This window comes from Hyla sarda, unplaced genomic scaffold (assembly GCF_029499605.1).
Source record: "Hyla sarda isolate aHylSar1 unplaced genomic scaffold, aHylSar1.hap1 scaffold_265, whole genome shotgun sequence".
In the NCBI taxonomy this organism is placed as follows: Eukaryota; Metazoa; Chordata; class Amphibia; order Anura; family Hylidae; genus Hyla; species Hyla sarda.
The window spans coordinates 239,839-260,223 of NW_026609342.1; the positions used below are offsets into that span (position 1 = coordinate 239,839).

The following is a 20,385-nucleotide window of genomic DNA, read 5'->3' on the forward strand; positions in this document are numbered from 1 at the left end:
GGGGGGGGGGGTCTCCTGGCTGTTCACACAGGTGTGTCATTGCTGTACATTGACCATGCATTGCTTCTGTGGTATTGCAAAGGCAAAGACAAATGCTTCCAGCCATCCATTGCACTAATGGATTGGTCATCAGCTGGCTGTCTATGTCCCGCATCAATATAGACCAAAGTACAGAGGGTTAGGCTATGCTATTGTGCACCTACCTGATGCATCAGAAGGTGCGAGGCCCTTGCTAAATTCTGTGCACAGACTTTGAGATCTATACTTTAGACTGTATCTAAACCTGCTCCAACATGGACTGACATTCTGGCCTACTTTCAGCCGATGCGACTTGTCTGTCGCTGAACAGTCGCTTTTTATGTATTCAGCACCTATGTATAATGTTGTAAAAATGCTCTAGAAGCTAAAGTCGCAGAAATGTCACACATATTTGGCCTGCAACTTTCTGTGCGACAAATTCAGACAGGAAAAATCAGTATAAATCCTTAGAAAATTATCCCCCAGTGTCTCCATCTGCTGGCGGTATTGAATAAGCATTGCTGCACTGATGGGGTATGCATTAGACGAAAAAAAAGAAGAAAAAGAAGAATAATACGCCCAGAAAAGAGGCGAAAAGGAGAAAAACGTAAAAAAACGTGAAAAAAAAGTAAGAGGAAGAGAAGGGAAAAAAAGGTGGAAATGGGTTTAAAAGTGATTTCGGCGGAGAAATATATATATATATATATATATATATATATATATACGCGCACACACACACATATATATAAACGTATTCTCCGTTGAGATATTGCAGCCGCTGCTGTGTCCAGGCCCAGGAGCCTTAGCACTGTGCTGTGATGTCACTCAATACCACTGACATCACTAGGTGTAAACAACATCTCTCCTTTGCTGTGTATGTGACTATGGAGCTGTTTGGTGATGTCGTCTATTATGGCCTTCATAGAAGCAACAGGAGATTGTTGCATCCATCTAGAACCCTCAGAACTACAGTGCTATGATGTCACTCACTTCCACAGGCCTTGCAGAGTGTAAACAACAACAACCCAGCTTTGTTGTGTATGTAACCATAGGGATTTGTGATGTCACCTAGAACCTTCACAGCAGCGACAGCTTTATGAGGAGCATCAGCACTGCTCTGCCTGAGCAGAACCATCACCGCCATAGGTTGTCAAATAACCCGGGTTTAACCCACACAGGTAAGTCCAATGGGGTGCAGGCATGTCCTCTATGCTTACAGCTTCCCGTGGGTGTTGGTTTGATACCGTTTGGGGACAGCCAAGGAGGCATCTGCAGGCAACAAAGGTAGGTGTGTGCTTGTGTGTGTGTTTCCTATGCAGATCCTAAGCCCAGTGTCACATGCAAGTAGGAGGAGTAAGAAGGGTTCCTGGCAAATCCGGGTTATGGATTGCATTTAAAAAGGCCCCGTGGGAGTGCAATGGGCCCCTGTCTTGCTGCTTAGCAATAATGGTATGGGTTTAGGTTCTGCTGTGTGTACTGGTGGTTGACTGCCCCCCAGCCCAGAGTGTGCATGGAAAATTGTCTGGCAGCCTCCCTGACAGCAAGCAGTGATAGTGCCCATGAAGGGCACCTTGTTGGGCCCGCCCCTTTCACGGTTATCGCTTCTCGGCCTTTTGGCTAAGATCAAGTGTAGTATCTGTTCTTATCAGTTTAATATCTGATACGTCCCCTATCTGGGGACCATATATTAAATGGATTTTTGAGAACGGGGGCCGATTTCGAAGCTTGCTTCCGTCGCCCTATGCATTGACCCGATATGGCAGTATCTTCGGGTACAGTGCACCACCCCCTTACAGGGTTAAAAAGAAAGATTCCTACTTTCATTGCTACCTGCTTGCTGGCTAGCCAGCTAGCCAGCCCTGTGGGCCTTGCTGCTGCTGCAGCCAAAAAACAAAAGGTGGTGCTGCTGCTGCTTCTGCTGCTTCTGCTTCTGCTTGTGTCTGGCCGCTGTTGGAGCGTCCAGGCACAGGACTTCTGCTGCTGCTGACTAAACGGCCTCCTTAATTGGATCATTTGAGTAGCCAGCACACCTGTGCAGGTAGGGCATGACATGATAGGCAGCTGCCTTGATAGCGGGTGGGTGCTGAATGTTCCTAATTGACAAAATAAGATTAATGCTTATGAAGAAATATAAAATCTCATCCCTTCCCCAATATCGCGCCACACCCCTACCCCTTAATTCCCTGGTTGAACTTGATGGACATATGTCTTTTTTCGACCGTACTAACTATGTAACTATGTAACATAACATGGGGGGGGGGGGGGGGGGTCTCCTGGCTGTTCACACAGGTGTGTCATTGCTGTACATTGACCATGCATTGCTTCTGTGGTATTGCAAAGGCAAAGACAAATGCTTCCAGCCATCCATTGCACTAATGGATTGGTCATCAGCTGGCTGTCTATGTCCCGCATCAATATAGACCAAAGTACAGAGGGTTAGGCTATGCTATTGTGCACCTACCTGATGCATCAGAAGGTGCGAGGCCCTTGCTAAATTCTGTGCACAGACTTTGAGATCTATACTTTAGACTGTATCTAAACCTGCTCCAACATGGACTGACATTCTGGCCTACTTTCAGCCGATGCGACTTGTCTGTCGCTGAACAGTCGCTTTTTATGTATTCAGCACCTATGTATAATGTTGTAAAAATGCTCTAGAAGCTAAAGTCGCAGAAATGTCACACATATTTGGCCTGCAACTTTCTGTGCGACAAATTCAGACAGGAAAAATCAGTATAAATCCTTAGAAAATTATCCCCCAGTGTCTCCATCTGCTGGCGGTATTGAATAAGCATTGCTGCACTGATGGGGTATGCATTAGACGAAAAAAAAGAAGAAAAAGAAGAATAATACGCCCAGAAAAGAGGCGAAAAGGAGAAAAACGTAAAAAAACGTGAAAAAAAAGTAAGAGGAAGAGAAGGGAAAAAAAGGTGGAAATGGGTTTAAAAGTGATTTCGGCGGAGAAATATATATATATATATATATATATATATATATATATATATATATATACGCGCACACACACACATATATATAAACGTATTCTCCGTTGAGATATTGCAGCCGCTGCTGTGTCCAGGCCCAGGAGCCTTAGCACTGTGCTGTGATGTCACTCAATACCACTGACATCACTAGGTGTAAACAACATCTCTCCTTTGCTGTGTATGTGACTATGGAGCTGTTTGGTGATGTCGTCTATTATGGCCTTCATAGAAGCAACAGGAGATTGTTGCATCCATCTAGAACCCTCAGAACTACAGTGCTATGATGTCACTCACTTCCACAGGCCTTGCAGAGTGTAAACAACAACAACCCAGCTTTGTTGTGTATGTAACCATAGGGATTTGTGATGTCACCTAGAACCTTCACAGCAGCGACAGCTTTATGAGGAGCATCAGCACTGCTCTGCCTGAGCAGAACCATCACCGCCATAGGTTGTCAAATAACCCGGGTTTAACCCACACAGGTAAGTCCAATGGGGTGCAGGCATGTCCTCTATGCTTACAGCTTCCCGTGGGTGTTGGTTTGATACCGTTTGGGGACAGCCAAGGAGGCATCTGCAGGCAACAAAGGTAGGTGTGTGCTTGTGTGTGTGTTTCCTATGCAGATCCTAAGCCCAGTGTCACATGCAAGTAGGAGGAGTAAGAAGGGTTCCTGGCAAATCCGGGTTATGGATTGCATTTAAAAAGGCCCCGTGGGAGTGCAATGGGCCCCTGTCTTGCTGCTTAGCAATAATGGTATGGGTTTAGGTTCTGCTGTGTGTACTGGTGGTTGACTGCCCCCCAGCCCAGAGTGTGCATGGAAAATTGTCTGGCAGCCTCCCTGACAGCAAGCAGTGATAGTGCCCATGAAGGGCACCTTGTTGGGCCCGCCCCTTTCACGGTTATCGCTTCTCGGCCTTTTGGCTAAGATCAAGTGTAGTATCTGTTCTTATCAGTTTAATATCTGATACGTCCCCTATCTGGGGACCATATATTAAATGGATTTTTGAGAACGGGGGCCGATTTCGAAGCTTGCTTCCGTCGCCCTATGCATTGACCCGATATGGCAGTATCTTCGGGTACAGTGCACCACCCCCTTACAGGGTTAAAAAGAAAGATTCCTACTTTCATTGCTACCTGCTTGCTGGCTAGCCAGCTAGCCAGCCCTGTGGGCCTTGCTGCTGCTGCAGCCAAAAAACAAAAGGTGGTGCTGCTGCTGCTTCTGCTGCTTCTGCTGCTTCTGCTTCTGCTTGTGTCTGGCCGCTGTTGGAGCGTCCAGGCACAGGACTTCTGCTGCTGCTGACTAAATGGCCTCCTTAATTGGATCATTTGAGTAGCCAGCACACCTGTGCAGGTAGGGCATGACATGATAGGCAGCTGCCTTGATAGCGGGTGGGTGCTGAATGTTCCTAATTGACAAAATAAGATTAATGCTTATGAAGAAATATAAAATCTCATCCCTTCCCCAATATCGCGCCACACCCCTACCCCTTAATTCCCTGGTTGAACTTGATGGACATATGTCTTTTTTCGACCGTACTAACTATGTAACTATGTAACATAACATGGGGGGGGGGGTCTCCTGGCTGTTCACACAGGTGTGTCATTGCTGTACATTGACCATGCATTGCTTCTGTGGTATTGCAAAGGCAAAGACAAATGCTTCCAGCCATCCATTGCACTAATGGATTGGTCATCAGCTGGCTGTCTATGTCCCGCATCAATATAGACCAAAGTACAGAGGGTTAGGCTATGCTATTGTGCACCTACCTGATGCATCAGAAGGTGCGAGGCCCTTGCTAAATTCTGTGCACAGACTTTGAGATCTATACTTTAGACTGTATCTAAACCTGCTCCAACATGGACTGACATTCTGGCCTACTTTCAGCCGATGCGACTTGTCTGTCGCTGAACAGTCGCTTTTTATGTATTCAGCACCTATGTATAATGTTGTAAAAATGCTCTAGAAGCTAAAGTCGCAGAAATGTCACACATATTTGGCCTGCAACTTTCTGTGCGACAAATTCAGACAGGAAAAATCAGTATAAATCCTTAGAAAATTATCCCCCAGTGTCTCCATCTGCTGGCGGTATTGAATAAGCATTGCTGCACTGATGGGGTATGCATTAGACGAAAAAAAAGAAGAAAAAGAAGAATAATACGCCCAGAAAAGAGGCGAAAAGGAGAAAAACGTAAAAAAACGTGAAAAAAAAGTAAGAGGAAGAGAAGGGAAAAAAAGGTGGAAATGGGTTTAAAAGTGATTTCGGCGGAGAAATATATATATATATATATATATATATATATATATATATATATATATATACGCGCACACACACACATATATATAAACGTATTCTCCGTTGAGATATTGCAGCCGCTGCTGTGTCCAGGCCCAGGAGCCTTAGCACTGTGCTGTGATGTCACTCAATACCACTGACATCACTAGGTGTAAACAACATCTCTCCTTTGCTGTGTATGTGACTATGGAGCTGTTTGGTGATGTCGTCTATTATGGCCTTCATAGAAGCAACAGGAGATTGTTGCATCCATCTAGAACCCTCAGAACTACAGTGCTATGATGTCACTCACTTCCACAGGCCTTGCAGAGTGTAAACAACAACAACCCAGCTTTGTTGTGTATGTAACCATAGGGATTTGTGATGTCACCTAGAACCTTCACAGCAGCGACAGCTTTATGAGGAGCATCAGCACTGCTCTGCCTGAGCAGAACCATCACCGCCATAGGTTGTCAAATAACCCGGGTTTAACCCACACAGGTAAGTCCAATGGGGTGCAGGCATGTCCTCTATGCTTACAGCTTCCCGTGGGTGTTGGTTTGATACCGTTTGGGGACAGCCAAGGAGGCATCTGCAGGCAACAAAGGTAGGTGTGTGCTTGTGTGTGTGTTTCCTATGCAGATCCTAAGCCCAGTGTCACATGCAAGTAGGAGGAGTAAGAAGGGTTCCTGGCAAATCCGGGTTATGGATTGCATTTAAAAAGGCCCCGTGGGAGTGCAATGGGCCCCTGTCTTGCTGCTTAGCAATAATGGTATGGGTTTAGGTTCTGCTGTGTGTACTGGTGGTTGACTGCCCCCCAGCCCAGAGTGTGCATGGAAAATTGTCTGGCAGCCTCCCTGACAGCAAGCAGTGATAGTGCCCATGAAGGGCACCTTGTTGGGCCCGCCCCTTTCACGGTTATCGCTTCTCGGCCTTTTGGCTAAGATCAAGTGTAGTATCTGTTCTTATCAGTTTAATATCTGATACGTCCCCTATCTGGGGACCATATATTAAATGGATTTTTGAGAACGGGGGCCGATTTCGAAGCTTGCTTCCGTCGCCCTATGCATTGACCCGATATGACAGTATCTTCGGGTACAGTGCACCACCCCCTTACAGGGTTAAAAAGAAAGATTCCTACTTTCATTGCTACCTGCTTGCTGGCTAGCCAGCTAGCCAGCCCTGTGGGCCTTGCTGCTGCTGCAGCCAAAAAACAAAAGGTGGTGCTGCTGCTGCTTCTGCTGCTTCTGCTTCTGCTTGTGTCTGGCCGCTGTTGGAGCGTCCAGGCACAGGACTTCTGCTGCTGCTGACTAAATGGCCTCCTTAATTGGATCATTTGAGTAGCCAGCACACCTGTGCAGGTAGGGCATGACATGATAGGCAGCTGCCTTGATAGCGGGTGGGTGCTGAATGTTCCTAATTGACAAAATAAGATTAATGCTTATGAAGAAATATAAAATCTCATCGCTTCCCCAATATCGCGCCACACCCCTACCCCTTAATTCCCTGGTTGAACTTGATGGACATATGTCTTTTTTCGACCGTACTAACTATGTAACTATGTAACATAACATGGGGGGGGGGGGTCTCCTGGCTGTTCACACAGGTGTGTCATTGCTGTACATTGACCATGCATTGCTTCTGTGGTATTGCAAAGGCAAAGACAAATGCTTCCAGCCATCCATTGCACTAATGGATTGGTCATCAGCTGGCTGTCTATGTCCCGCATCAATATAGACCAAAGTACAGAGGGTTAGGCTATGCTATTGTGCACCTACCTGATGCATCAGAAGGTGCGAGGCCCTTGCTAAATTCTGTGCACAGACTTTGAGATCTATACTTTAGACTGTATCTAAACCTGCTCCAACATGGACTGACATTCTGGCCTACTTTCAGCCGATGCGACTTGTCTGTCGCTGAACAGTCGCTTTTTATGTATTCAGCACCTATGTATAATGTTGTAAAAATGCTCTAGAAGCTAAAGTCGCAGAAATGTCACACATATTTGGCCTGCAACTTTCTGTGCGACAAATTCAGACAGGAAAAATCAGTATAAATCCTTAGAAAATTATCCCCCAGTGTCTCCATCTGCTGGCGGTATTGAATAAGCATTGCTGCACTGATGGGGTATGCATTAGACGAAAAAAAAGAAGAAAAAGAAGAATAATACGCCCAGAAAAGAGGCGAAAAGGAGAAAAACGTAAAAAAACTTGAAAAAAAAGTAAGAGGAAGAGAAGGGAAAAAAAGGTGGAAATGGGTTTAAAAGTGATTTTGGCGGAGAAATATATATATATATATATATATATATATATATATATATATATATACGCGCACACACACACATATATATAAACGTATTCTCTGTTGAGATATTGCAGCCGCTGCTGTGTCCAGGCCCAGGAGCCTTAGCACTGTGCTGTGATGTCACTCAATACCACTGACATCACTAGGTGTAAACAACATCTCTCCTTTGCTGTGTATGTGACTATGGAGCTGTTTGGTGATGTCGTCTATTATGGCCTTCATAGAAGCAAGAGGAGATTGTTGCATCCATCTAGAACCCTCAGAACTACAGTGCTATGATGTCACTCACTTCCACAGGCCTTGCAGAGTGTAAACAACAACAACCCAGCTTTGTTGTGTATGTAACCATAGGGATTTGTGATGTCACCTAGAACCTTCACAGCAGCGACAGCTTTATGAGGAGCATCAGCACTGCTCTGCCTGAGCAGAACCATCACCGCCATAGGTTGTCAAATAACCCGGGTTTAACCCACACAGGTAAGTCCAATGGGGTGCAGGCATGTCCTCTATGCTTACAGCTTCCCGTGGGTGTTGGTTTGATACCGTTTGGGGACAGCCAAGGAGGCATCTGCAGGCAACAAAGGTAGGTGTGTGCTTGTGTGTGTGTTTCCTATGCAGATCCTAAGCCCAGTGTCACATGCAAGTAGGAGGAGTAAGAAGGGTTCCTGGCAAATCCGGGTTATGGATTGCATTTAAAGAGGCCCCGTGGGAGTGCAATGGGCCCCTGTCTTGCTGCTTAGCAATAATGGTATGGGTTTAGGTTCTGCTGTGTGTACTGGTGGTTGACTGCCCCCCAGCCCAGAGTGTGCATGGAAAATTGTCTGGCAGCCTCCCTGACAGCAAGCAGTGATAGTGCCCATGAAGGGCACCTTGTTGGGCCCGCCCCTTTCACGGTTATCGCTTCTCGGCCTTTTGGCTAAGATCAAGTGTAGTATCTGTTCTTATCAGTTTAATATCTGATACGTCCCCTATCTGGGGACCATATATTAAATGGATTTTTGAGAACGGGGGCCGATTTCGAAGCTTGCTTCCGTCGCCCTATGCATTGACCCGATATGGCAGTATCTTCGGGTACAGTGCACCACCCCCTTACAGGGTTAAAAAGAAAGATTCCTACTTTCATTGCTACCTGCTTGCTGGCTAGCCAGCTAGCCAGCCCTGTGGGCCTTGCTGCTGCTGCAGCCAAAAAACAAAAGGTGGTGCTGCTGCTGCTTCTGCTGCTTCTGCTTCTGCTTGTGTCTGGCCGCTGTTGGAGCGTCCAGGCACAGGACTTCTGCTGCTGCTGACTAAATGGCCTCCTTAATTGGATCATTTGAGTAGCCAGCACACCTGTGCAGGTAGGGCATGACATGATAGGCAGCTGCCTTGATAGCGGGTGGGTGCTGAATGTTCCTAATTGACAAAATAAGATTAATGCTTATGAAGAAATATAAAATCTCATCCCTTCCCCAATATCGCGCCACACCCCTACCCCTTAATTCCCTGGTTGAACTTGATGGACATATGTCTTTTTTCGACCGTACTAACTATGTAACTATGTAACATAACATGGGGGGGGGGGGGGGGGGGGTCTCCTGGCTGTTCACACAGATGTGTCATTGCTGTACATTGACCATGCATTGCTTCTGTGGTATTGCAAAGGCAAAGACAAATGCTTCCAGCCATCCATTGCACTAATGGATTGGTCATCAGCTGGCTGTCTATGTCCCGCATCAATATAGACCAAAGTACAGAGGGTTAGGCTATGCTATTGTGCACCTACCTGATGCATCAGAAGGTGCGAGGCCCTTGCTAAATTCTGTGCACAGACTTTGAGATCTATACTTTAGACTGTATCTAAACCTGCTCCAACATGGACTGACATTCTGGCCTACTTTCAGCCGATGCGACTTGTCTGTCGCTGAACAGTCGCTTTTTATGTATTCAGCACCTATGTATAATGTTGTAAAAATGCTCTAGAAGCTAAAGTCGCAGAAATGTCACACATATTTGGCCTGCAACTTTCTGTGCGACAAATTCAGACAGGAAAAATCAGTATAAATCCTTAGAAAATTATCCCCCAGTGTCTCCATCTGCTGGCGGTATTGAATAAGCATTGCTGCACTGATGGGGTATGCATTAGACGAAAAAAAAGAAGAAAAAGAAGAATAATACGCCCAGAAAAGAGGCGAAAAGGAGAAAAATGTAAAAAAATGTGAAAAAAAAGTAAGAGGAAGAGAAGGGAAAAAAAGGTGGAAATGGGTTTAAAAGTGATTTCGGCGGAGAAATATATATATATATATATATATATATATATATATATATACGCGCACACACACACATATATATAAACGTATTCTCCGTTGAGATATTGCAGCCGCTGCTGTGTCCAGGCCCAGGAGCCTTAGCACTGTGCTGTGATGTCACTCAATACCACTGACATCACTAGGTGTAAACAACATCTCTCCTTTGCTGTGTATGTGACTATGGAGCTGTTTGGTGATGTCGTCTATTATGGCCTTCATAGAAGCAACAGGAGATTGTTGCATCCATCTAGAACCCTCAGAACTACAGTCCTATGATGTCACTCACTTCCACAGGCCTTGCAGAGTGTAAACAACAACAACCCAGCTTTGTTGTGTATGTAACCATAGGGATTTGTGATGTCACCTAGAACCTTCACAGCAGCGACAGCTTTATGAGGAGCATCAGCACTGCTCTGCCTGAGCAGAACCATCACCGCCATAGGTTGTCAAATAACCCGGGTTTAACCCACACAGGTAAGTCCAATGGGGTGCAGGCATGTCCTCTATGCTTACAGCTTCCCGTGGGTGTTGGTTTGATACCGTTTGGGGACAGCCAAGGAGGCATCTGCAGGCAACAAAGGTAGGTGTGTGCTTGTGTGTGTGTTTCCTATGCAGATCCTAAGCCCAGTGTCACATGCAAGTAGGAGGAGTAAGAAGGGTTCCTGGCAAATCCGGGTTATGGATTGCATTTAAAAAGGCCCCGTGGGAGTGCAATGGGCCCCTGTCTTGCTGCTTAGCAATAATGGTATGGGTTTAGGTTCTGCTGTGTGTACTGGTGGTTGACTGCCCCCCAGCCCAGAGTGTGCATGGAAAATTGTCTGGCAGCCTCCCTGACAGCAAGCAGTGATAGTGCCCATGAAGGGCACCTTGTTGGGCCCGCCCCTTTCACGGTTATCGCTTCTCGGCCTTTTGGCTAAGATCAAGTGTAGTATCTGTTCTTATCAGTTTAATATCTGATACGTCCCCTATCTGGGGACCATATATTAAATGGATTTTTGAGAACGGGGGCCGATTTCGAAGCTTGCTTCCGTCGCCCTATGCATTGACCCGATATGGCAGTATCTTCGGGTACAGTGCACCACCCCCTTACAGGGTTAAAAAGAAAGATTCCTACTTTCATTGCTACCTGCTTGCTGGCTAGCCAGCTAGCCAGCCCTGTGGGCCTTGCTGCTGCTGCAGCCAAAAAACAAAAGGTGGTGCTGCTGCTGCTTCTGCTGCTTCTGCTTCTGCTTGTGTCTGGCCGCTGTTGGAGCGTCCAGGCACAGGACTTCTGCTGCTGCTGACTAAATGGCCTCCTTAATTGGATCATTTGAGTAGCCAGCACACCTGTGCAGGTAGGGCATGACATGATAGGCAGCTGCCTTGATAGCGGGTGGGTGCTGAATGTTCCTAATTGACAAAATAAGATTAATGCTTATGAAGAAATATAAAATCTCATCCCTTCCCCAATATCGCGCCACACCCCTACCCCTTAATTCCCTGGTTGAACTTGATGGACATATGTCTTTTTTCGACCGTACTAACTATGTAACTATGTAACATAACATGGGGGGGGGGGGGGGTCTCCTGGCTGTTCACACAGGTGTGTCATTGCTGTACATTGACCATGCATTGCTTCTGTGGTATTGCAAAGGCAAAGACAAATGCTTCCAGCCATCCATTGCACTAATGGATTGGTCATCAGCTGGCTGTCTATGTCCCGCATCAATATAGACCAAAGTACAGAGGGTTAGGCTATGCTATTGTGCACCTACCTGATGCATCAGAAGGTGCGAGGCCCTTGCTAAATTCTGTGCACAGACTTTGAGATCTATACTTTAGACTGTATCTAAACCTGCTCCAACATGGACTGACATTCTGGCCTACTTTCAGCCGATGCGACTTGTCTGTCGCTGAACAGTCGCTTTTTATGTATTCAGCACCTATGTATAATGTTGTAAAAATGCTCTAGAAGCTAAAGTCGCAGAAATGTCACACATATTTGGCCTGCAACTTTCTGTGCGACAAATTCAGACAGGAAAAATCAGTATAAATCCTTAGAAAATTATCCCCCAGTGTCTCCATCTGCTGGCGGTATTGAATAAGCATTGCTGCACTGATGGGGTATGCATTAGACGAAAAAAAAGAAGAAAAAGAAGAATAATACGCCCAGAAAAGAGGCGAAAAGGAGAAAAACGTAAAAAAACTTGAAAAAAAAGTAAGAGGAAGAGAAGGGAAAAAAAGGTGGAAATGGGTTTAAAAGTGATTTCGGCGGAGAAATATATATATATATATATATATATATATACGCGCACACACACACATATATATAAACGTATTCTCCGTTGAGATATTGCAGCCGCTGCTGTGTCCAGGCCCAGGAGCCTTAGCACTGTGCTGTGATGTCACTCAATACCACTGACATCACTAGGTGTAAACAACATCTCTCCTTTGCTGTGTATGTGACTATGGAGCTGTTTGGTGATGTCGTCTATTATGGCCTTCATAGAAGCAACAGGAGATTGTTGCATCCATCTAGAACCCTCAGAACTACAGTGCTATGATGTCACTCACTTCCACAGGCCTTGCAGAGTGTAAACAACAACAACCCAGCTTTGTTGTGTATGTAACCATAGGGATTTGTGATGTCACCTAGAACCTTCACAGCAGCGACAGCTTTATGAGGAGCATCAGCACTGCTCTGCCTGAGCAGAACCATCACCGCCATAGGTTGTCAAATAACCCGGGTTTAACCCACACAGGTAAGTCCAATGGGGTGCAGGCATGTCCTCTATGCTTACAGCTTCCCGTGGGTGTTGGTTTGATACCGTTTGGGGACAGCCAAGGAGGCATCTGCAGGCAACAAAGGTAGGTGTGTGCTTGTGTGTGTGTTTCCTATGCAGATCCTAAGCCCAGTGTCACATGCAAGTAGGAGGAGTAAGAAGGGTTCCTGGCAAATCCGGGTTATGGATTGCATTTAAAAAGGCCCCGTGGGAGTGCAATGGGCCCCTGTCTTGCTGCTTAGCAATAATGGTATGGGTTTAGGTTCTGCTGTGTGTACTGGTGGTTGACTGCCCCCCAGCCCAGAGTGTGCATGGAAAATTGTCTGGCAGCCTCCCTGACAGCAAGCAGTGATAGTGCCCATGAAGGGCACCTTGTTGGGCCCGCCCCTTTCACGGTTATCGCTTCTCGGCCTTTTGGCTAAGATCAAGTGTAGTATCTGTTCTTATCAGTTTAATATCTGATACGTCCCCTATCTGGGGACCATATATTAAATGGATTTTTGAGAACGGGGGCCGATTTCGAAGCTTGCTTCCGTCGCCCTATGCATTGACCCGATATGGCAGTATCTTCGGGTACAGTGCACCACCCCCTTACAGGGTTAAAAAGAAAGATTCCTACTTTCATTGCTACCTGCTTGCTGGCTAGCCAGCTAGCCAGCCCTGTGGGCCTTGCTGCTGCTGCAGCCAAAAAACAAAAGGTGGTGCTGCTGCTGCTTCTGCTGCTTCTGCTTCTGCTTGTGTCTGGCCGCTGTTGGAGCGTCCAGGCACAGGACTTCTGCTGCTGCTGACTAAATGGCCTCCTTAATTGGATCATTTGAGTAGCCAGCACACCTGTGCAGGTAGGGCATGACATGATAGGCAGCTGCCTTGATAGCGGGTGGGTGCTGAATGTTCCTAATTGACAAAATAAGATTAATGCTTATGAAGAAATATAAAATCTCATCCCTTCCCCAATATCGCGCCACACCCCTACCCCTTAATTCCCTGGTTGAACTTGATGGACATATGTCTTTTTTCGACCGTACTAACTATGTAACTATGTAACATAACATGGGGGGGGGGGGGGTCTCCTGGCTGTTCACACAGGTGTGTCATTGCTGTACATTGACCATGCATTGCTTCTGTGGTATTGCAAAGGCAAAGACAAATGCTTCCAGCCATCCATTGCACTAATGGATTGGTCATCAGCTGGCTGTCTATGTCCCGCATCAATATAGACCAAAGTACAGAGGGTTAGGCTATGCTATTGTGCACCTACCTGATGCATCAGAAGGTGCGAGGCCCTTGCTAAATTCTGTGCACAGACTTTGAGATCTATACTTTAGACTGTATCTAAACCTGCTCCAACATGGACTGACATTCTGGCCTACTTTCAGCCGATGCGACTTGTCTGTCGCTGAACAGTCGCTTTTTATGTATTCAGCACCTATGTATAATGTTGTAAAAATGCTCTAGAAGCTAAAGTCGCAGAAATGTCACACATATTTGGCCTGCAACTTTCTGTGCGACAAATTCAGAAAGGAAAAATCAGTATAAATCCTTAGAAAATTATCCCCCAGTGTCTCCATCTGCTGGCGGTATTGAATAAGCATTGCTGCACTGATGGGGTATGCATTAGACGAAAAAAAAGAAGAAAAAGAACAATAATACGCCCAGAAAAGAGGCGAAAAGGAGAAAAACGTAAAAAAACGTGAAAAAAAAGTAAGAGGAAGAGAAGGGAAAAAAAGGTGGAAATGGGTTTAAAAGTGATTTCGGCGGAGAAATATATATATATATATATATATATATATATATATATACGCGCACACACACACATATATATAAACGTATTCTCCGTTGAGATATTGCAGCCGCTGCTGTGTCCAGGCCCAGGAGCCTTAGCACTGTGCTGTGATGTCACTCAATACCACTGACATCACTAGGTGTAAACAACATCTCTCCTTTGCTGTGTATGTGACTATGGAGCTGTTTGGTGATGTCGTCTATTATGGCCTTCATAGAAGCAACAGGAGATTGTTGCATCCATCTAGAACCCTCAGAACTACAGTGCTATGATGTCACTCACTTCCACAGGCCTTGCAGAGTGTAAACAACAACAACCCAGCTTTGTTGTGTATGTAACCATAGGGATTTGTGATGTCACCTAGAACCTTCACAGCAGCGACAGCTTTATGAGGAGCATCAGCACTGCTCTGCCTGAGCAGAACCATCACCGCCATAGGTATTCAAATAACCCGGGTTTAACCCACACAGGTAAGTCCAATGGGGTGCAGGCATGTCCTCTATGCTTACAGCTTCCCGTGGGTGTTGGTTTGATACCGTTTGGGGACAGCCAAGGAGGCATCTGCAGGCAACAAAGGTAGGTGTGTGCTTGTGTGTGTGTTTCCTATGCAGATCCTAAGCCCAGTGTCACATGCAAGTAGGAGGAGTAAGAAGGGTTCCTGGCAAATCCGGGTTATGGATTGCATTTAAAAAGGCCCCGTGGGAGTGCAATGGGCCCCTGTCTTGCTGCTTAGCAATAATGGTATGGGTTTAGGTTCTGCTGTGTGTACTGGTGGTTGACTGCCCCCCAGCCCAGAGTGTGCATGGAAAATTGTCTGGCAGCCTCCCTGACAGCAAGCAGTGATAGTGCCCATGAAGGGCACCTTGTTGGGCCCGCCCCTTTCACGGTTATCGCTTCTCGGCCTTTTGGCTCCGATCAAGTGTAAACTTGGTCTGGGTCAGGGGTGCGGGTGTTCTGCTGAGCAGGAATCCGGAGTGGTGATCTTACTGTGGAATCGACAGACAAGAGAAGAACAATGGCTGGAAAGGAATACCTCCCTGCGATTGAGAAGACTGTACGTTTTGTGGTGGAAACTTCTGACCGGGGTAAGAATCGGATTGAGTACATTGGACATGAACTTGTGGAGAAATTGGGCGGTTTTGGCATGGATAGTTTGTTCTGTGTGCAAGAGAATAGGAAGCAAGGAATATATGATGTGTCCTTCATCTATGAAGCTGATTGCCAGAACTTCTATGAATGTTTGAAAAGAAATGCCAATAACCCTGTCTTGGAAAATGTAAAGTTTTTTCCTCTGTTTGAGATGGGAGTGAAGACTCTGTTTGTACATATGTACAATCCGTTCTTAGACCCGGATATGATTAAGAACTTTCTAAGTATCTACTGTGAAAGTGTCCAAGGGGGAGTGAAGCAAACTAGTAGTTTGGGTGTGTTTAACGGCACATGGAAGTTCTTTGTAAAACTGAAGCTGGATCCTGGGAGCATTGGTGGAGTGAAACACCCACCGGCCAATTTTTCAATCGCTGGAAACCGGGGTTATGTCTATTATTATGGCCAGCCATTGTTTTGCCGTGATTGTTTGCTGTTTGGACATGTTAAAGAGGCTTGTCCAGGTAATAAGAAGTGCCGAAATTGTAAAATGCCAGGGCATGAAGCGGGAGCTTGTCCACAGCCCAGAACTTGTGATCTTTGTGGCCTTGTTGGACATGTGTATAGAAATTGTCCGGAGGTGGCTAAGAGGGAGAAGGAGAAAGAGGCCAGAAAAGATTTGGCAATTAAAAAAAGGGAAAAGGCAAAGGCAGACATGGCAGAAAAGAGTGTGATTGCTATTATTGAGAAAGCAACGGTGGTGGAAGAGAAGGTGCAGGAGGAGATTGAAGAGGAGATGGAGGAGGAGGTGAGAATTGAAGAGGTGCCTAGTCCTCAGGTGTCTGGCACTCAAAAAGTTGAATGGTCGAATTCAGAAGAGGAAAGTGCTAAAGAGAGAGAGGAAGATCTTTTTCGTCCCCCACGGAAGGCGGCGAGAGGTGCCAGTGGTGAAAAGATGGAGCAGACGGTGGTGGAGACGAGTAATCGTTTTGCCGCAATATCTGAGGGTGAAATGGATAAATGCATTGGAGAAGAAACTTCTCCCTCGACACTGAGCCGTAAAGTTCATTAACTCTCTTCTAGGTTTTTTCTTCCTATGGGTTGTTATTTGATTAGATATGTCTTTTTCGGTTAGTTTGTCAAATGTTAGAGTCTTTAAAAATAAGAATAGAAGAGCGGCCATTCTGGAGGAATTGGCAGGAACTAATAATGACATATTTTGTCTACAGGAATGTGGATTGGATTTTCCTCCAAAAAAGGAGGAGTGGAGATATGGACCAGCAGTGTGGTCTTGCTCTAATGTAAATAGAAATGATGGAGTTGGGGTTTTGTTTAGGAATAATAAGTTTAAAGTTTGTAGTCAAATGGTGTTAAGGGAAGGAAGGTGTGTGTTGGTGGAGGTTGGGTTACATGGGTTTAAGTTTAAGTTAATTAATGTTTATGCACCTGTGAATAAGGAGGAGAGGGTGGGTTTGTTTGAAATAATTAAGGGTTTTTTGTCTGGGAAGGAACCAGTGTTGTTAGTAGGTGATTTCAACTGTGAGATTGGGAGGGATGCGGATGTTTCTGGAAATATGCTTAAGAGTATGGTGAGTGATTTCAAGTTAAGAGATGTGGTTGAAGTGTGTGGTGTGAATCCTGTGTTAGCAACATATCATGCTGAGAGTGGAAGGAGTGAGTCAAGATTAGATATGTGTTTTGTGTCCAAAATGATAGGATGTATGTGGTATAAGCAAGAGAGAGTGATTTATTCTGATCATGAGCGTGTGAGTTGTGGTTTGGTGTTGGATGAGATTTGCATAAGTGGGAGGGGTTACTGGAAGCTTAATGTGAAACTGTTGGATGAAAAGGAGGTATATGATAGGTATATTAAGAAGTATAAGTTATGGTGTGAGAAGAAAAAATAATTTTTGGATTTATTGTGTTGGTGGGAGTGGGTTAAAGAAAGAACTAAGGTTTTTTTCAAGAGGGAAGGTTATAAAAGGAAAGCTAGGGAAAGAAAGAAGTATGAATGGCTGAATAAAAGGTTGGGGTTTCTCATTAAGTTGAAAAAGAAGGGATGGAGAGTGGATGGTAAGATTGATGCTGTGAAAAGAGATATAAAGGATTGGTTGAATGAAAGAGGAAAAGAGTTAATGTACCGAGCAAAAGTGGACAAATTGGAGAAGGATGAAAAGTGTTCAAGATATTTTTTTAAGAAAGTGATTGGGAGAAAGGATGATTTAGTGAGTGTGTATGATAAGGATGGTGGTTTGGTGAGAGGCAAAGCTGTACTGAATGTGGTGAAAGAGTTTTATGAGGACTTATATGCAGTCAAACAGTGTGATAGGGGTTTGGCTGAGGAAGTGCTGGAAGTGATTGATAAGAAGGTAGATTGTAATGAGTATGAGAGTTTAATGAGAGAGATTGGAATGGAAGAAATTAAAAGGACGGTTGATAGTATGGCTAAAAATAAGACTCCTGGAGAGGATGGGTTGCCGGCTGAGTTTTATGTGAAATTGTGGGATGTACTGAAGGATGATATGGAGAGTATCTTTAAGTATATGTGGGCTAATGGAAGATTGGTGGAAAGTATGAAGAGTGGGATAGTGGTTTTGATTTATAAGAAAGGGGATGTGAATGATGTAAGGAATTGGAGGCCGATAACTTTGTTGAATGTGGATTATAAAATATTTGCAAAGCTGATTACAAATAGAATGAGGGACGTGATAGAGCAAGTGATTGGGGAGGAGCAAGTGTGTGGTGTGCCAGGAAGAAGAATTAGTGAGAATTTGTGTTTGTTGAGAGATATATTGTGGGATGGTATGTGTAGAAAGCAGGTGGTTCGTGTGTTGTCAATTGATTTTGAAAAAGCTTTTGACCGTTTGTCGCATGGGTTTTTGTTTAAGGTGCTAGTTAAAATGGGGTTTCCAGGTGATTTTGTGAATATTGTGAGAATGTTGTATAAGGAAGTGTATAGTAAGATTCTGATTAATGGATGGATGACTGAGGAGATTAAAGTATGTTCAGGGGTGAGACAGGGATGTCCCTTGTCACCTAGTGCTTTTATTTGTGCTATGGAACCATTATTAGAATTATTGCGTAAGGATAAATGTGTGAGAGGTGTGAGAGTTCCGGGGGGTCGTGGTAAAGAGGTTAAAGTGTTGGCTTATATGGATGATGTATGTGTGGTAAGTGAATCTGTTGCGGCTGTAAGAAGATCCAAGTTATTGGTAAGTCTGTTTTGTGGTGCGTCTGGTTTTAAGGTCAATTGGGGAAAGAGTGAATATAAATGTTTTGGTGGTGTGACTCAGAGTGAGGATGTTGGTATGGAAGGGGTGGAAGGGCCTATTCAGGTGTTGGGGGTGAAAATGGATGAACGGTTGGATGGTAGAAATAGTTGGGAGGATGTGGGGAAGAGAGTGCAAAAGAAATTGAATTTTTGGAGGTTGAGAGAGTTGTCAATGGTTGGTAAGGTTATGATAGTGAAGAGTGTGATTTTGCCAATACTGTTATATGTTGCTGTTGTGTTTCCGCCAAGTTATATGGTTTTGCGAAAGGTGAAAAGAATGTTATTTGTGTTTTTGTGGGGTACAAAGATGGAAAGAGTTAAGAGAGAGATTGTAATGAAAGATGGTAAAAATGGAGGAATGGACTTTCCGAATGTTGATGTGTATCTGGGTGTGAATATTGTTTTTGCTTTGAAAAGAATGATGGGAGGTGAAAAGAGTTGTGCATGTATGGTGAGATATTTGGGTGGCAGTGTGTTATGTAAATTGGGTTGGTTGGAAAGAGATTTGAGAGTGCCTTATGCTTTTGTGTGTCCTAGTTGGTATGTATATGTGGTGAAATTTTTGGAGAATTATAGGTTGATTGGTGTGGGTCCAGAAGTGTTTGTGAGTAAAAAGAGTATGATTGGGTACATTAAAAAAGAGGAAGTTGAATGTTCAATTAATATGGTGAGAGCTGTAGATGTGGGGAGAGTGTGGAAGAGTATAATGACTGTTGGAGTAACAAATAGACAACGTGAGATAGTATGGCAGAGTTTGCATGGTGCGTTACCGGTAAGAGAATTTCAGAGAAATAGAGGGATTGGAAGGTATGAGAGGTGTCCAAGAGATGGGTGTGATGGGATTGAGAGTGTGATGCATGTATTTTGGAATTGTGAAATGGCGCAAGGTGTGTGGAAAGGGATGAGTTTGCTGTTTAAAGAATTGACTGGTATTAGGTATATGTCGTATGATGTGGCTATGTTTGGACTTAGTATGGTAGGGAGAGATAAGGAAAGGGTTTTTTTTGTGTTGCTTGCCATTATTAAAGAAGTACTTTGGGATGTTAGGAATTTATGTGTATTCAAAAGAAAAAACGTGTCGGTGGAGGGTTGTATTAAGATGATTCTAGATAGGTTATATGTTGTTTATTTGTGTGATAGGAAGAATTTGGGGGATAAGGATGCTGAGGGGATATGGAAGTTTTTGAAATGGAGATATCTTGTAAGTTTGTAATTGGTGATGGTATTTATGTTTGTTTGAAATTGAAAATAAAAAGAAAGACCTAATGATGAGTTGGACTTTACTTCAGAAAGTCTAAATGACAAAGTATGGAGTTGGATTTTGATGTTTTAATGTCCAAACCTGAAGGTTTAAAAAAAAAAAAAAAAAAAAAAAAAAAAAATCTGTTCTTATCAGTTTAATATCTGATACGTCCCCTATCTGGGGACCATATATTAAATGGATTTTTGAGAACGGGGGCCGATTTCGAAGCTTGCTTCCGTCGCCCTATGCATTGACCCGATATGGCAGTATCTTCGGGTACAGTGCACCACCCCCTTACAGGGTTAAAAAGAAAGATTCCTACTTTCATTGCTACCTGCTTGCTGGCTAGCCAGCTAGCCAGCCCTGTGGGCCTTGC

General features: G+C 44.6%; 7 non-coding genes across 7 annotated transcripts; all 7 read left to right on the forward strand.

The window, feature by feature from the left end:
• The first annotated feature begins 1,615 nt into the window (after nt 1–1,615).
• LOC130324460 (U2 spliceosomal RNA) lies at nt 1,616–1,806 on the forward strand. Its single transcript, XR_008869457.1, has one exon. It is a non-coding gene; the product is annotated as a U2 spliceosomal RNA (small nuclear RNA).
• A 2,097-nt stretch (nt 1,807–3,903) lies between these two features.
• Nucleotides 3,904–4,094, forward strand: LOC130324461 (U2 spliceosomal RNA). Its single transcript, XR_008869458.1, has one exon. It is a non-coding gene; the product is annotated as a U2 spliceosomal RNA (small nuclear RNA).
• Nucleotides 4,095–6,195: 2,101 nt separating this feature from the next.
• LOC130324522 (U2 spliceosomal RNA) lies at nt 6,196–6,386 on the forward strand. The gene has a single exon (XR_008869513.1). It is a non-coding gene; the product is annotated as a U2 spliceosomal RNA (small nuclear RNA).
• A 2,089-nt stretch (nt 6,387–8,475) lies between these two features.
• Nucleotides 8,476–8,666, forward strand: LOC130324462 (U2 spliceosomal RNA). The gene has a single exon (XR_008869459.1). It is a non-coding gene; the product is annotated as a U2 spliceosomal RNA (small nuclear RNA).
• Nucleotides 8,667–10,757: 2,091 nt separating this feature from the next.
• On the forward strand, nt 10,758–10,948 carry LOC130324463 (U2 spliceosomal RNA). The gene has a single exon (XR_008869460.1). It is a non-coding gene; the product is annotated as a U2 spliceosomal RNA (small nuclear RNA).
• A 2,076-nt stretch (nt 10,949–13,024) lies between these two features.
• On the forward strand, nt 13,025–13,215 carry LOC130324464 (U2 spliceosomal RNA). The gene has a single exon (XR_008869461.1). It is a non-coding gene; the product is annotated as a U2 spliceosomal RNA (small nuclear RNA).
• A 6,896-nt stretch (nt 13,216–20,111) lies between these two features.
• Nucleotides 20,112–20,301, forward strand: LOC130324555 (U2 spliceosomal RNA). The gene has a single exon (XR_008869541.1). It is a non-coding gene; the product is annotated as a U2 spliceosomal RNA (small nuclear RNA).
• Nucleotides 20,302–20,385: the final 84 nt, after the last annotated feature.